Consider the following 15,029-nt stretch of genomic DNA (forward strand, 5'->3'; position numbering starts at 1 on the left):
CTTAGTTATAGATGGACTACTTTATTTCTAGTAACTCGCCAAATCGATTTGATTAAGGTAAAGATGAAAATGTGAGATCTGCGAAGAAACCGTTACGTTACGTTTTATCATTTTGTTTAGGTATTATTTTGCTCGTAAAGCTGATGAAGCGGTACCAACGTGTACAAGCAAGAACTTGACAGACCCTGTATGAAAAGATACGTAGAGTACATTCTAACCGCCAGAAAAAAAGTGGTGTAATATTCCGGAAAGACCTGAAAGGTTTCATGATTTATATCAAGTTTTACAGCAACCATACAAATTCCATTGAGACACAAAAACAATAAATGTGATTATTTTCTATCGTTTTGTTTATGATTCGGCGCTCGCGTTCAACAGGAAGCCGACAGAGCCACTGCGATTTTTTGAATTAATGTAATTGTTGTGTCTCATGATAGAAGCTTTGCACGCAATCAAACGTCGGCAATCAGAACTAGTAGCATTTTTTCTGTCACTGGAAAGTACCATCTTATCCGTAATGCTTGACAGGACTAAAATAACTTATTCTGCATTATGAAATTTCGGATTCGTTCTTAATATCGTTTTCAGCATCAATCATTCGACATATATAATTTGATTTTTGTTCAGTGAGTGTGTATCGAGAATAATTTTTCGTGCTCACTCGTGATACATTTACAGATCAGTGAAGATGACGCTATTCTTTTCCAATATTGGTTCACGTTTAATCATCACAAAGCAATCAGTCCGTGAAACATCAGATTCTCTAGAAAAGCGAAATACCCAGTATCTGTGGTCAAATAATATCGAGGTTTGTTTGATCTAGCCACAATATCCACGTAAAACCCTGTATCCTTCTTGATAAAAATGAAAGATCTCTAAATACTCTTTTATAACATGATATAAAAAGCAATGAAAATTTAGAAAGAGATGTCAAGTTCAGCACTCTACTTCCCAGCCTTGATTGATAGTTTATCCACAATTCGATATCTCTCTGGACAATCAATTCGCTGATAACAGTTGGCGACCCAGACTATTTTCAGCAGGCATAAATACCATAAACTGTTCATTGTACCATTATTGGATTTTTAAGCCAGAGCGATGATAACCCATTTTAACTCTACAAGTTGGCCACAAAACCACGCTGATGCAGAAACATATTAACGATCTTATATAAAAGGTTGCGGAATATGTTGATCTACAGCTGTTGGTAAGTGAATAAGAACCTTGCGATAAAATCTACCGAAAAGCTCTTCTCTAATATTTGGTTAAAGTTGCCATTCATCTCAATGCTTCTACTGCTGTTCACGGACTATTTGTACTTCCGGTTTGAGTTGAGTTAAATTTTTCGTCAATCCAGAATCCATTGGGAAGTGACAATCGATTGAAAATTACAAACGTGTGAAGGGAAAACTCCACCAAGGATCAATAGGACTATAAATAATGCATCCACGTCGTTTTGTGATGTTTTTCGGTTTATTATTGAGATAAACATAAACAACTTAACGATGTAGTAATGTGCACTTTGTTACTTGGTTAATGACACGATTGTGACTACAAGACTCCTCCTGTTCGCGGTCGGAAGCAGATGCTGGCGATGGTCTGAGGGTGTGTTTACCTGAAACAGGTGAGTTTACGTCAAACTTTGTCGCTCGCCTTAATGTCTTCAGCAAATTTAATTGCAATATGTGAAATTTTCTTATTAACCGTGAGAGTGGTATAAAATTTGTGTATTATGGAGTTCCTGTTATATAGCATATCATGTTTTCATATTTGCATTTTTTTCTTTTAACGTGAAATATCAAAAACTGATTGGTTCGAGCGTTAAGAGTTTCTTAAATTTGCCTCCAGCGGGCTTTCAATGGTCTGTCATCATGCTTTCATAGATGTATATTAGATTTTGAATTCCGAAGCAAGTGGGATCATTGCAACCACTCTGAACATTCTTGCGTAGAATTCCAACTACAAAAACATCCGAAGATAATATTTTGCTGCGTTTGCTGGCTACAAATGATGAAAACATCCTGTTAGCTTTCAGCTCGGCAGTAAAAGATTGCCAGTTTCCTATGCATGTAATAACTTTCACATTTCGTTCCACAAAGGTCGTGAAAAACCGACTCGATACCTCAGCCTTGGTTTCCTTGTCGTTACAAATGTTATGAAGGTGAACAAAGTCTACTCAGGACAGTAAATCAGGACGCAAGTCACGCGTAGCTTACACAAAGATAATGTTATAATTATCAGAGATGAAACTGCACCAAGTATTGATCATTATATTGATTTTAAGTGCAGGAAATTTTTATCTGCTTAGTAAAAGATTTTTACACATCAACTTGAATTGTACTCAATCCACTAATTGTCCTTAGAATATAGAATTGTAACATAAAATACAATGATAATGAAATCATTTCATTATATTTATTGTGGTTTTAATTGCATTATCATAAAATTGTTTAAATGTCTCTAGTGTATAGTTATGAATAACGATGCAAAACTAAGCGATAAGAAGAGCATCGATTTTAGAACTACACGGGGTAAACGGATATTTAGCGGCTCGTGTGTGAGATACCCCAGTCAAGATAAATCATTACTCTTTATTTATGGCTATAATAGCCTTAAAAAGGGTAAACTTTATATGCTGGGATAAAATTATATACAGTTATTTGAAGTGTACATTTATGTTTGGAAAGTCAGCCTAACTACAACAATATTTTTGTTATGAATGTGCAAAGCTTGGAGAATTAAAAATGATTTAGGTATTAGAGCATAGCAAAAGGTTCCACAAAAATTCCAAAGAACCATTAGAAAATTTAAAAAAAAACAAAATCAATAAATGCTGTCGATAGTATCAATTATAGCTGCCATTCAGATAAATTTAATTTTAAAGGTCTTTATGGAGACTTGCTATGCAGAGACATAAGCGAAAATTATTATAAATTCATGTTAGAACGTAGAGGTTTCTTACCTATGGGTATTGTTTGTTTAATTTTGTAGAAGTTGTGTCTCTGTAAGCGGTTATTGACCATCCAACAGTTTTATCAGTTAAACATATTTTGCATTCTACAAAGAAGAAAAAGCCTAGAATAAACAAAACTCTTTGCAATGAAAACACATGATATCTCTCAATGCTAGTTGAAACAGGGTTGAATTTGTTTGGCGTTCATATTCTTTCACCTTTTATTCATTAAGCCAATCAATAACGTCCCTCAGAATTCAGACTATCACAGAACCCATTTTCAGATTAATGCATGTACATGTAAACACCCCAAGTTTCCGATTTCATTTTTTCTTGGTCGTTGTTTGCTCGAGTCCCTTAACGTTCAAGTATGCAAGTTTAACAAGGTGCAGATAGAAATACACCAGCTGTTTCGGTTCTTTAGCCGTGTTATGAGGGTTGGGTTTGTTATGATGAAAAGATGTAATAAATTTTACATAGATTGTTATATCACAAGCCTAAACATTGAAAAAGAGAATAAACACAGGTATAATGACAGGTGTCTTTTCCTTGTGTTCGGTCTGTGAGTAAGCCCCAACATCAGATTCTTCATTTCCTTATCGGCTTTATCAGAACGTAAGATTCTATGGGCGGGTTATTTTGGAATGCATTAAAAGGGATAGAACAACTATGATGTCGGGGTAATTTCTGCATTTATTTGAATCATAACACCTTTCGATAATGTTATCACAAAAAGGATTAATATAAAGACAAAATGACGTACAAACAGTAAATATATCGGACACAGTTAGAGAAATTTGACTCGGACTTAGAGTCAATAGCTAGAGAGCCAAATGAACATGAGAAATGATCAGTATTGATTGCACAAAAGAATCTTTGTTTTGATGAATGATTTTCAAAGGAAAAATTAACATGCAAATATCATTACAGCGCAAATTTTTTGTAATTCCAGTCAAGTGATAAAAACAACCGTATCCCTATTTAAAATCATAAAAATCAGATTTATAACAAAGAATGACTTTTTAATCTGATTTATAACAAAGAATGACTTTTTGTTTAATCTTAACTGTAAAAAGTAACATTCAATGATAAGAATACCCATAACGACAGTTAATTATATTTCTTGCAATAGGACCACTTTGTGTTGTGATAGGTTTGTAAGTCTGACCAGCGTGACGTCACTGCCGTCATTGTAATAGACTCGTTTTCAGGAAAACCATGATAGTGGACATTAATATAATAATTTAATTCCGACCGCAGTTGTATTTGCATAATTAATCCTTCACAACAAGAAACACAAGAAATCCCAAAAGACAAAGAACTGTAAACTGTGAATTAAGGTACCTGTAAATCAGACTGTAGGAAACAAAATAATATAAATTTTTTAAAAAATGATGAATACATTGATACTAAGTGCCCTTTAATTCACGGCTGATTGTTGACCAGTGGTAAAATGCATTGTCTAACATGACAGCAGGGGAAACCATTTCTTACTAGGGCTTGGTTGGAATGAAACATTGTAGACGAGATAATTTGAAGATGTGAGTTTCGGGTTTATTGCACCTGATGGCAATCAGTGCCATGCAACCATCGACCTAATACAAGTAATGTCTGAAACCAAAGTATTTCATTCGCTGTAATAATCGGAGATCTATAGCTACCGAATGAATGATGTTTTGTGTAACGGAATCCCTCTGTGGACTTTGACATCGAATGCCTCCCCACTTTCAGAAATATTCATTAACCGAAGTATAGGCAAATGTTGGGAACCAATTTCAATGGCCAGGCTAGCCATGCTGGATCCCAGCAGTGGTGGGTATTTGTCCTTCGCCATCAAAGACTTGCGTTTTCATCATGGTGTCGGTTTTATGTACATTTGATAGCATTCATTCAATATCCGGTGTCTACTAGTATCTGAATCGAACGAATCTGTGTGAACCGATCCAATCCGGGTCCTCGTTTGTAGCGGAAATAGGGTTATTTTTCTCTTTTATAAAAGGGGCTAATGTGTCAAGAGTGAGGGGTCGAGGGAGGAATATCCGTCTCCATAGATTGAGTAAATCCAATAAAGTTTTCGTGTTTTGAAGGAGGGTTGAATTTCCGGTTCAGCTAGAGTTGGGTGGAAAGACCAACCAACTGGCTATTGATTGTACAAAAGATAACAATTTCCTAATTTGGATGGAATTTTCGTCTGTACTGATGTGAAGCAGAGCAAGAAGGGTGGTACATCAAGTAGACCTGACTAGACGTTTATTCTGTACAAGTGTATAACATAATTTGCATCTCTTTGATGACTGTAATTAGTCATAGAAAATAGTCATTTGCAAGTTTATATCTCTATTTCAATTGTTTTAATGCGTGAAAAACCCTAATAATCAATTGTAATAATGTAGAAAAGCTGAACCATTTACCTCCCCCGTCCATATACAGCGTGGTATACGGAGGTATTGATTGTGATGCTCGTTATAATATTGTGCCCAACCTGTCTTTTATTCCGCTTTATATTTTACAGAATTAATGTTTGTGTGTCCTCCATCAGATACAATACATTGGACAAATTGGTTCGTCTTCTTGATTAAATGAGCTTCGGGGAATACTCAGTCGGTAACATGGAATCGGATTGCTATTCCGGCAATCTAGATACAATGTAAATGATTAAACATGTGGTCGTTCCGTCAAAAATAAGCTATTTTATATTCTTACAATAAAATGAACATTCTCATAAAAATACCAACGCTTTTGAATGAACTAGTGTGGAGAGAGAGAGAGAGAGAGAGAGAGAGAGAGAGAGAGAGAGAGAGAGAGAGAGAGAGAGAGAGAGAGAGATATCATTGCTATTTGACATGAGTTGAATAAGATACATTGAGTCATTGATAACTGTAGACTGACTATTACATGTACATAATTATGTACGTGTACATGATATCTTTTTGCAGTATAGATATTATCGAGCCCGTGTTATTAATTCATGGCCCGTCATGTACTCTGATCCGGGCACTCACCGTGTCTTCGGAAATATCATTCTGTGTATAGCTCTTAATCGTTCTTCCGTGCTTTGCAAACTTTTCTGCAATGATTATAAATCAATCCCTGAATTTATCAAACCACCGGCCAAATCCCTAATGCTGATAACAGGAATAAAGTGAATTATTTACTTTGTGGGGATCAACATTTCGATTGATAAGAATCTTTATGCTGTTTTATTCTCTTTTAGCACGGAATCCCCGCGGTAGGACGCTGAAAGCCCGACCTACTCGTGCGCGGCCCATTCTGAGATGGAAGCGCATCATCTCAAGATATCAAATTTTTACGTGACGACAAATCTTTAATTCATTAAAAAGATTGATGCCGTTTTGCAGTGCGGAAATCGATCTGGTTTCTGGCTTCTTAAGAAGGGCTCTCGCCTTTTCAAAACGATTTAATAGAGGGAGCGTGTTTTGAGCTTCGATATCTATAAAGATGAGGATGACGTCACATAAAAACGATACCTGAAATCACAGGTATCTTTTGCTGTAATTTGGCTTACATGTTATTCACCATTGACTCTTGGCTCTAAGAGTCGCGATTCCCGTATTAATGAAACACGACAAAAATACCTTTCCTGAGTTTTAGAAATTAATTTTTTATGCACTTTTTCTTCAATGAATCAATTATTCAGTGGCAAAGTTACTTTAAATACTTGTATTTAATAGATACATCCCAGTCTTGTAAAAGGGGCTCAAATCGAATTTTTCAATACCAGTACAAAGCAGTTGGGAGCTCTTTAAGGCTATCGATCTCTACTCGGTATTACTAATATTGATCATTTTTTATCCTTTCTTCCAATGTAGAAGTTACAAAGTTGACATAATTAATCTTGTATATCTGCTGAGTGTATTCATCATTGCTCCCTTTGTAGTTTTTGCAAGAGATACAACCAATATATAAATTATTGACTACCCCTTGATAATTGCATTATAAATGCATCAGTGAAATCAATCAATAATTTGCAAAATTCTTCGGTGTATTTTTTTTTTTGGAGTTTTTTACCCGTAAAACTAGAAAAATTCTTTCTCGTATACTTGTTAAAAATACCGCCTGCTTAAGAACATGCTGGAAACTAATTCCATTTAATGTGGTTTCCATGTTTCCAATTAGCAAAAACGCTCTAGACGATGCCAAACAAATATTCATACATTTCAAGGTTGTTTCTTTGAACATTTAATTAATTAGCAGTAAGTTACAAACTCAAAGATTAAAAATTTCATTTTACAATATGTTGCTGTTAAAAACAGCTTGATGGTGAATATTTTCAGTTTAGAGTGTGTTTGCATTGTTTATTGCATATATGTTTTTAAACAAGTCTGTTGTTAAGTAATCTGAACGTGTTTTCTGATGAGAATAACACTGAATTACTGATACTTAAGCTGAAATCCTGCATTCAAGGATGAGGGTTACTTCTTTGAACATTGAGTTATTTAGTTGGATATAGCAGGTTCAAAGCGAAAGAAACTTTTGTCAGAAGCGGTGAGATGGCGAATATTTTCAGTAAAAGTGCATATCTGAATTGTCTTTTGCATATAAGTTTATCAGAACAATTTGGGTTTTATTTTGGTAAAGTAAACGCGCTTATAATGCGAATAAGATTGAAGTATATTAATTTTAGTGATGCTCTGCTTATTTTTAGACTTTTAACTGACATGACGTCACAAAAGACTTATTCCTGGATTACTTATTAGATAGTCTCCAAACAGAAATAGCAAAATAGTCATTAAACGATTGCTTTAGTCAGGTTGTATAGAACTTTTTATTTATAGCAACAAAAACCAATATACCTCAGAGCAGACTTAGAAGGACTCTTACTTTGACAAACGGTTTAATAATGTGCAAGAGCATTAACATTTTTTAATTGTCACAATTTCAAGGAATGTGAAAGATTTAAGGGGGGGGGGGGTGGGGTGGGGGGGGGGGCGCTACTCAATTCGTTTTCCAATTTATAGAATGACATTTATATCAATAACAATATACCATTATTTTACTAAATGCATTGCTGTATACCCTGATGTAACGCAAAGCATATATCAACACAGCAAACGCAGTTGTGGGGTAACACCAGCGATGTATCAATACACTGTAATGCAATCATTTCTGACAAGGAAAATCAAGTGGTCTGAGCAAAGAGTGCTGTAACAGTTTCAAGGGAACCATACTGTACGGAATCTGTGCGTCACGGACATGGAGTTAATGCCAATATAATATAACTTGACTGCTATTAAGGTTTGAAGCGACACTCTCCATTCACACCACGTAATTGATAATTGTATAAATGGTAATCATGTAATGGAAAACGAGTTTTAGGGGAAATAGCTGTTTTTCCTTGTGGACACGCACACTTTCATAATACATGAATTTCGATATCTTTTTCAGATGAAGTGTTCCTGACAAAATGATTTCTCGAAAAACATTTGAAGTTGAAATTGACATGTTAATTTGGCTCTGTATTGTATTTGCATCGTCTGCTAATAACATCATCACTGGATCGGGCGTTGTTCAAAATGGCGCCCCGTTTCTAGAAGTGAACTTCGCTAATGAAACAAATATTACGTTTGTGACTATTCCAACTACAAGAATTCCTGAGCACCAGAAACTTCAAGTTGTGTGGAAAAATAGCTCAACCACCAGCATAGCTATTTCTTGGAAATTCATCCTCGACCCTTCCATCAGAAATGATACTTTTGACGGCTCAATAGTCGAGTGTTTCTATAAAAATGGGAAATTTATTTCTGATATGCTTCCCCCTTGGGTCAACACTTATGTGTTTCATCGTTTGGAAGTTGACACCAGCTATACGATATGCATCAACGCCTACGAAAGGAAAACCTCAGGGACAATTATCTATCCCACGATGCAGTATTCAAAATGTGTGATTCTGTCTACAATCCCCTACGTCAGACGCGACAGTGTTGTTGTATTGTTATGCACAATGTCTTATTTCTTGTTCTTGAGCCTTCTTGGAGTTTCACAATGGAAACATAAAGTGCGCGAAATTAAAGAACGACGTCAGAGGTACGTCATCGAAGATGATAACCCGGATGAATCCATGCAACCAATCCATAGGCAAGAAAACGGGAAAAGGCTCCGAAGCAATAAACCACATTCAGCAATAGAAGAGACGGCGTATCGGTGATTGATTCATTCTGTTAGGCAGCGCCATTAACTAGATTTATGTCGTAATTAATAGATATAGATAATTAATTAAATGATAATCAAAGTTGCCACGGGATCATGCCGCTCTAATGACGGGCTGTCGGTAATTTTTGTTATTAATTGTCATATGCACGTATCATATTTTTATACATTTCAACAGTTGTTATTAAATAGTTAGAATGCTTGAACCTTTGTTAAGCATATTTCATTTAGGACATGTACATGTATCACTAGAAAATTTATAACTGTACCATGTCATTTGCACTTGTTCTCTATGCAATGACAATGACAATTTCTTTATTCTCTTAACTGCATAAATTACAGCGTTGAGAAGAATCCATTGAACAATAATACATATAATACATGGCATGCATTGGAGAGTTACATCCCCCCCCAACCCCCCCCCCCCCCCAAAAAAAAAAAAACCCAAAACAAAACAAAAAACAAATGAATTGCATAACACGAGATGATAGATGATTTTAGTTGAATTATCTTTATTCAAAATGCCAAGTATATATGGCAAAAAATGATATTCAGGAATAAATAAATTTTGAATAAATACCAAAACGGTTTAACTATTTTGTAGTAAATAATGATTTCGTTTAGATTCTCTTGATTCATCTCAAGGCCAGCCAACCAAAATTTCTCATGAAGCTTTATAAATGCACATATGTAACAACATGCACTAGTGATAGACAGGTTTGGTGAGTCGACGATTTTTAAACAAATCGACATGAAACTGTAAAGTAACAGTGTGTATAACACTGGACATTCAGATTCACTGCCTCGGTTGTGCCTCGATTTAGTATACATGTATATATGGAAAGCGGTTGGCCTGCATCGAAAAGATGGCGTATTTGAGTTTTAGTTATGCCTTCAGCAAAATCTGAATATACATACTGTATTACAGGACGTACTATCATGATAAAGACTCATTACTGTTAGGCTATATGACCGACCCATGATTAAATTCCACGGCATCGGTTTCAATAACGAGATCTAGTTGCGTATATCCTTAAACGTTCAACAACAATACCAAGACAAGCTACCAATCAATCGATAGGGGACTACCGAGCTCAAGCAACTCTCATTCACATTCAGAATGGAACGAAGTTTCGAATTTTGACATAATAAGGAGTCTTTGCAAATGGGCAAACGACGATAAATAGGAATAAATTATCACTCTTTTTATGTCAATAATTGATATGGTGACAAGAGCTTTTTGATGGTCGAATCAAAACAAGTTAGATTTTGTCTCAGTAATCTTCGGCGGATATGATTTTCTTCTCTCTAAAGTATCGTCATGCTATATAACGTATACATGTACAAGTAGTAAACAAGAACATTGTTTCAGTCGAGATTTTAGAGGCAAATCTAGTCTGGTGTTCCAAAGGTGAACTTCAAATTAGAACCATTTAAAAAAGAGCTTGGACTTTGGGTAGTTGTGTCAATCGGCGATGTGTCTCTTTGGAATCAACAAGGTTTGGCTAGCTTTTGAGATAATACTACGCAATCGGTGTATAATTAGCTTGAAATCAGCGTCATTTTAACTTGTTTTGACGCAAAAATAGATAGTTACATTCTATTGAAAGTCCACGGCTTTGTCAAAATGGTTCTAACAAAGCAACCGCACATAAAAGAAGGCGATGTTAAAGTTCAGCTAGGATAGCAATAATATTATCATCTCATCTAATGCTACTCATAAACTCCGCTCCGTTTAATACAAAAAAGGGAAAGGCTTTATGGACATGATTAGTATTTTCAGGTTAACTGAGCGTATGTAATAAAAACCACAATATTTATAAATTAGTAAATCACTGCTGATTAACAGCTGTAAAGCTAACTGTCTCTCCGGACATACTAGGATTTTGTTCAGGTATCAGAGGGGATCCTAGTGCTGAGGTAACCAAAGAGAATTAACATTCCATACGCAATATTGACGACTCTACGACTGATAATTACAGCTCATCGTATCAATGGCTGTGCTTCTTTAATCACTACCTTTTGCTCAATGCTATGTAAAACGTTAAGTCAATAGATACTGCATAATTCAGTTAGTGGATTCATCCTTGGGGAAAATCGGACAGCAAAGATTTTGTTTACTTTCCAAATTAAGGGTCGATGACCCCCTTAAAAGAGACATAACTTTTTGTTCATTTATATATCTGTGTGCTCGCTCCAATAGAAATATTAATATTGTATGTTTATTTTGAATTAAGATTAGATTTTATTTAAATTCTCAATCTTTGAAGCAATTGAATTATTTGAAAAATAATTAACTTTAGTTTGATAATAAAATTCTCTATATGTCTGATCCCTCTTAACGATAATGCATGACTCATAAAGTAATTCTATAAAATCCAATATCGAATTACTGAATACATGTACGATGCATTTGTCAGAACTATTTAGGCCGTGTAACGTAATATCATAATAATCTCCTCTATGATGTAACTCATATTTGATTTTAAGAAACCTCGATGATTCTGAATTTAAAAAAATCAACACATTTTGGATGAGGGGTGGATCAAACGGTTTTCATGTTTCCATTTAGTATCAAACTCTATAAATACGGATGTATTTCAAGTGCTATGTTCTTAAAATTTTGCATAGAGCGCTTATCATTGTCTTTATTGCAAACATCATACGGCATAAGCATGAAACTTGGGCTATTTCAGGTTCACTTGCTGAAGTCGTTTTTGTGAGACTAGTAGAGAGGTTGAGATTTAAAACGTGTACGGGTACGCGTACGTGTGTTAAAACTACATGTACACGTACACGTTTTTGTAATTTATCAGTTGAGATTTCTTAACTTGTAGGATATAAATGTGTACGTAAATCGACGCAGTTTTGTGACATGAATTTATTTAGTTAATTCCAAATAAATGTTAAATTTCTTATCAATTTTCATGCAAATGAAGTTTAAAAATCTATATATTGTATCACAAGAATACATTTACTCATCAATAAGATTTTATTTGTTGTATAAAGCTACACGTTTGTACTTACGTGTAGACGACACTCTACAAGTTTAGAGAACGTGTAGAAACCATGTCGTCACAAAAACTGATGACGTAATACGCAAAGAATTTAGGTGATTCCCCTAGTTCACGTGCAAGTACTCGTACACGTTTGAAATCTCAACCTCTCCAATGCCAACATAACCCGAAGAATGCTGACATCCCTTACTGTCTGACGTCAAGCCAAAATGCACTCTCACACAAAAATTCTCACCTTTCTGTTACGTGAAAATTTTCACACGAATGTTAGAAATGTTCATGTTAATGATAATGACTTTATTTTGAAAAAAAAATATTTTTCGAGTTTTTAAAAATTTCCATCTTCGACTTACGCCATATTCCTGTAAGTGCTCTTGACGTGATAGTTTTACAAAACATGTACAGGTTAATCTTCCTTAATTACGGTCACCTTAAAAATGGATTAAAATTGCAGTCAAAAACGTCCTCTTCAGTTTTTGTTCAGTTTAAACCAAAACTACGGAGGAGGTTTTTGGCTTCTTTTGTATAACCGGATATGTTCCCGAACATCTGGGATTATTCTCTTTTAGCTATAATTCCCTGCATAATTACTTTCAGTATTGTTCTAAAGTTAGAATCTTCAGAAGTCTGAATTGTCATTTCAAATATTCAACATTAAAACATTAAAAGCAATTCTTGTTTAAGATATGAATTCAATTAACAATACTGGTGTTATTACTATCAAATTAAGAGGAACTAGAAGAACTGGACATTGTGTAACCTGAGTTTGTTTGTTTGTTGTTTTTTTTTGTGTTTATTGTGTGTGTGGGTTGTTTTTTTTGTTTAACACTTAGCACGGATGTTTCTTTAAGAATTCTTGAGATGCTGACGTCATTATTTACGAAATAGGTCGACCACTCCTAAGTGTCAACTTCACATTCTATAACTCAGATGCACACCAAACGTAAGTGATCCGTGTATTGTAATTCTTTCGCAAAGTAACATTAAAGTGTTGACCACACAGTTGTTATAACAGATGGGGATGTCTACATATGTCATGGTTACTGTTAGTGTGGCCTTTATGTTGTGTGTAACTATTTCAGTGTGTTACGAACAGAAAGATGAAATTACCGTTTGGGATGAAGTCTTACCCATAAAAGAAGAAGTTTTGTTTGGTAAAGCTTATAGTTTACATTTTTCATTATTTAATTCTAATCTAATCATAGATTTCTAAACGTATCTACTAGAGATAAGTTTAGAAATATTTGATTTTAAACTTTAAATGTAACACATGCAGCAATTTAATTATAATAAACATCGATTGGAAATATGACCTCTATTTTTGTTATTTTTTTCCATTTATATGTTTCTTATTTTTCTTTCTCTGTTCTTAATCCTACAGGAATTTCAACTTATTAAATGCTGCAATGACATGTTTCATATTATATCATGAATTATTATACTTGATATTCTATACTTATTATATAATTCAAATGTAATTGAAATATCAGTTCTCACTTTGATCCTTGGGGAGAGGACTAATATAGGCATAGCCTGATGTCCAATCCTATTATGTACTTATTTCCATAAAAAAAATATTTGTTCAATTACAATGTAAATTAACGTTTGGAAATCAAAGTTTTGTTGATGGTCAGAAATTAATACAACGATAGTTTTAAAAACAATCCCCTTTGATCCTTGCTGTAAATCTAAGTAAAATTCGTATCTTATTCTTTTGCAGACAAAGACTCTGGAATACCTTCAAAAACTCAAAGCATTCCTCTTTCTAGTCTATTGGCGGATGTGTTTTGCCGGATGTGCGACTTCTTTCCAAATAACGATCAGAAAATGATTTGTAAACGTCAACGGTGTATTTACGTCGGCAATGCGAAGAGGTGACTTCCGGAGAACTCTTCTTACTTCTAAACAATGCTACTTTAAATTCCTGTGATTTGTGTAAAGTATCATGTGGATATTGTATTGGCAAAAGCCATCTCATTCATGCGGAACATAATATATTAGAATATTTTTAAATTAACAGAGTATACATTTAAGTCCACTAAATGAGAAATAAAGTCTATACAGTACATTTTTTATTTTCGTTTTTTATTATTACTTTTTTTGGGTGCGCACTATAATTAACCTACGACCAAAGCCTTATCGCTGAAAGTAGTATGAATTCTGTGGATTGTAATATAGTCTTCTAGTAAAACGGATAGTACTCGCATTGGACTTGGTCTCGTGATTCACAAATATGATTGATTTGTTTCAATTAGTTTTTACAGTTTATATAATTGATAGCTTTGATTGCCGGGTATACAAATATTGAAGACCTGAGTTATACCTCATATTAGCCTTTGCTAGTCAGAAAAACATTTATATATCGTCATTTTTTATAGCAATATGCCACCACAGACTTCAAAAGCATGGAAATATTTTAAAGGAATAGTGGATTAAAATTTAGTGAAATATCAAATATGTGAATTGGAACTATCTTATACGGGTGGGATTCCAGATACATCTTTAATTGAAACAGAATTTGGAATACAGCGATATACGAAAACTCCGCAATACCACTAGCAGCTACAGGCTATGTTAGTGTTCCTCTTGTGGGCTGAAAAGGAAAACGTGAACAATAAAATAATTAAAAAAAAGTTTGTTTTTGTCAATAGAGTTCATAAACAGTATTTTAATGTTTTAATTTTCAGATAAGTAAACGAAAACAGATAAATAATAGATACCAAAATCATCAGAGTAACCCAGTACTCGACCGGAAGAGTAAGCGAATAACCGGTTACAACAAATCATCGGATTTGACAACAATAATAAGAAGCATATATGCATTTAGCGTAAATGGATTTTTACTCTACTTGTAAAATTAATAAATACTCTTTCGGATCTTAACCTACATG

General features: G+C 34.4%; 2 long non-coding RNA genes across 2 annotated transcripts; both read left to right on the forward strand.

The window, feature by feature from the left end:
* The first annotated feature begins 985 nt into the window (after positions 1-985).
* On the forward strand, positions 986-9,327 carry LOC128188806 (uncharacterized). Its single transcript, XR_008244191.1, has 2 exons — positions 986-1,624; positions 8,360-9,327. It is a non-coding gene; the product is annotated as an uncharacterized LOC128188806 (long non-coding RNA).
* Positions 9,328-11,566: 2,239 nt separating this feature from the next.
* LOC128189440 (uncharacterized) lies at positions 11,567-14,206 on the forward strand. The gene is made up of 2 exons (XR_008244238.1): positions 11,567-13,292; positions 13,859-14,206. It is a non-coding gene; the product is annotated as an uncharacterized LOC128189440 (long non-coding RNA).
* Positions 14,207-15,029: the final 823 nt, after the last annotated feature.

The sequence above is a fragment of the Crassostrea angulata genome, chromosome 6 (genome assembly GCF_025612915.1).
Source record: "Crassostrea angulata isolate pt1a10 chromosome 6, ASM2561291v2, whole genome shotgun sequence".
Classification (NCBI taxonomy): domain Eukaryota; kingdom Metazoa; phylum Mollusca; class Bivalvia; order Ostreida; family Ostreidae; genus Magallana; species Magallana angulata.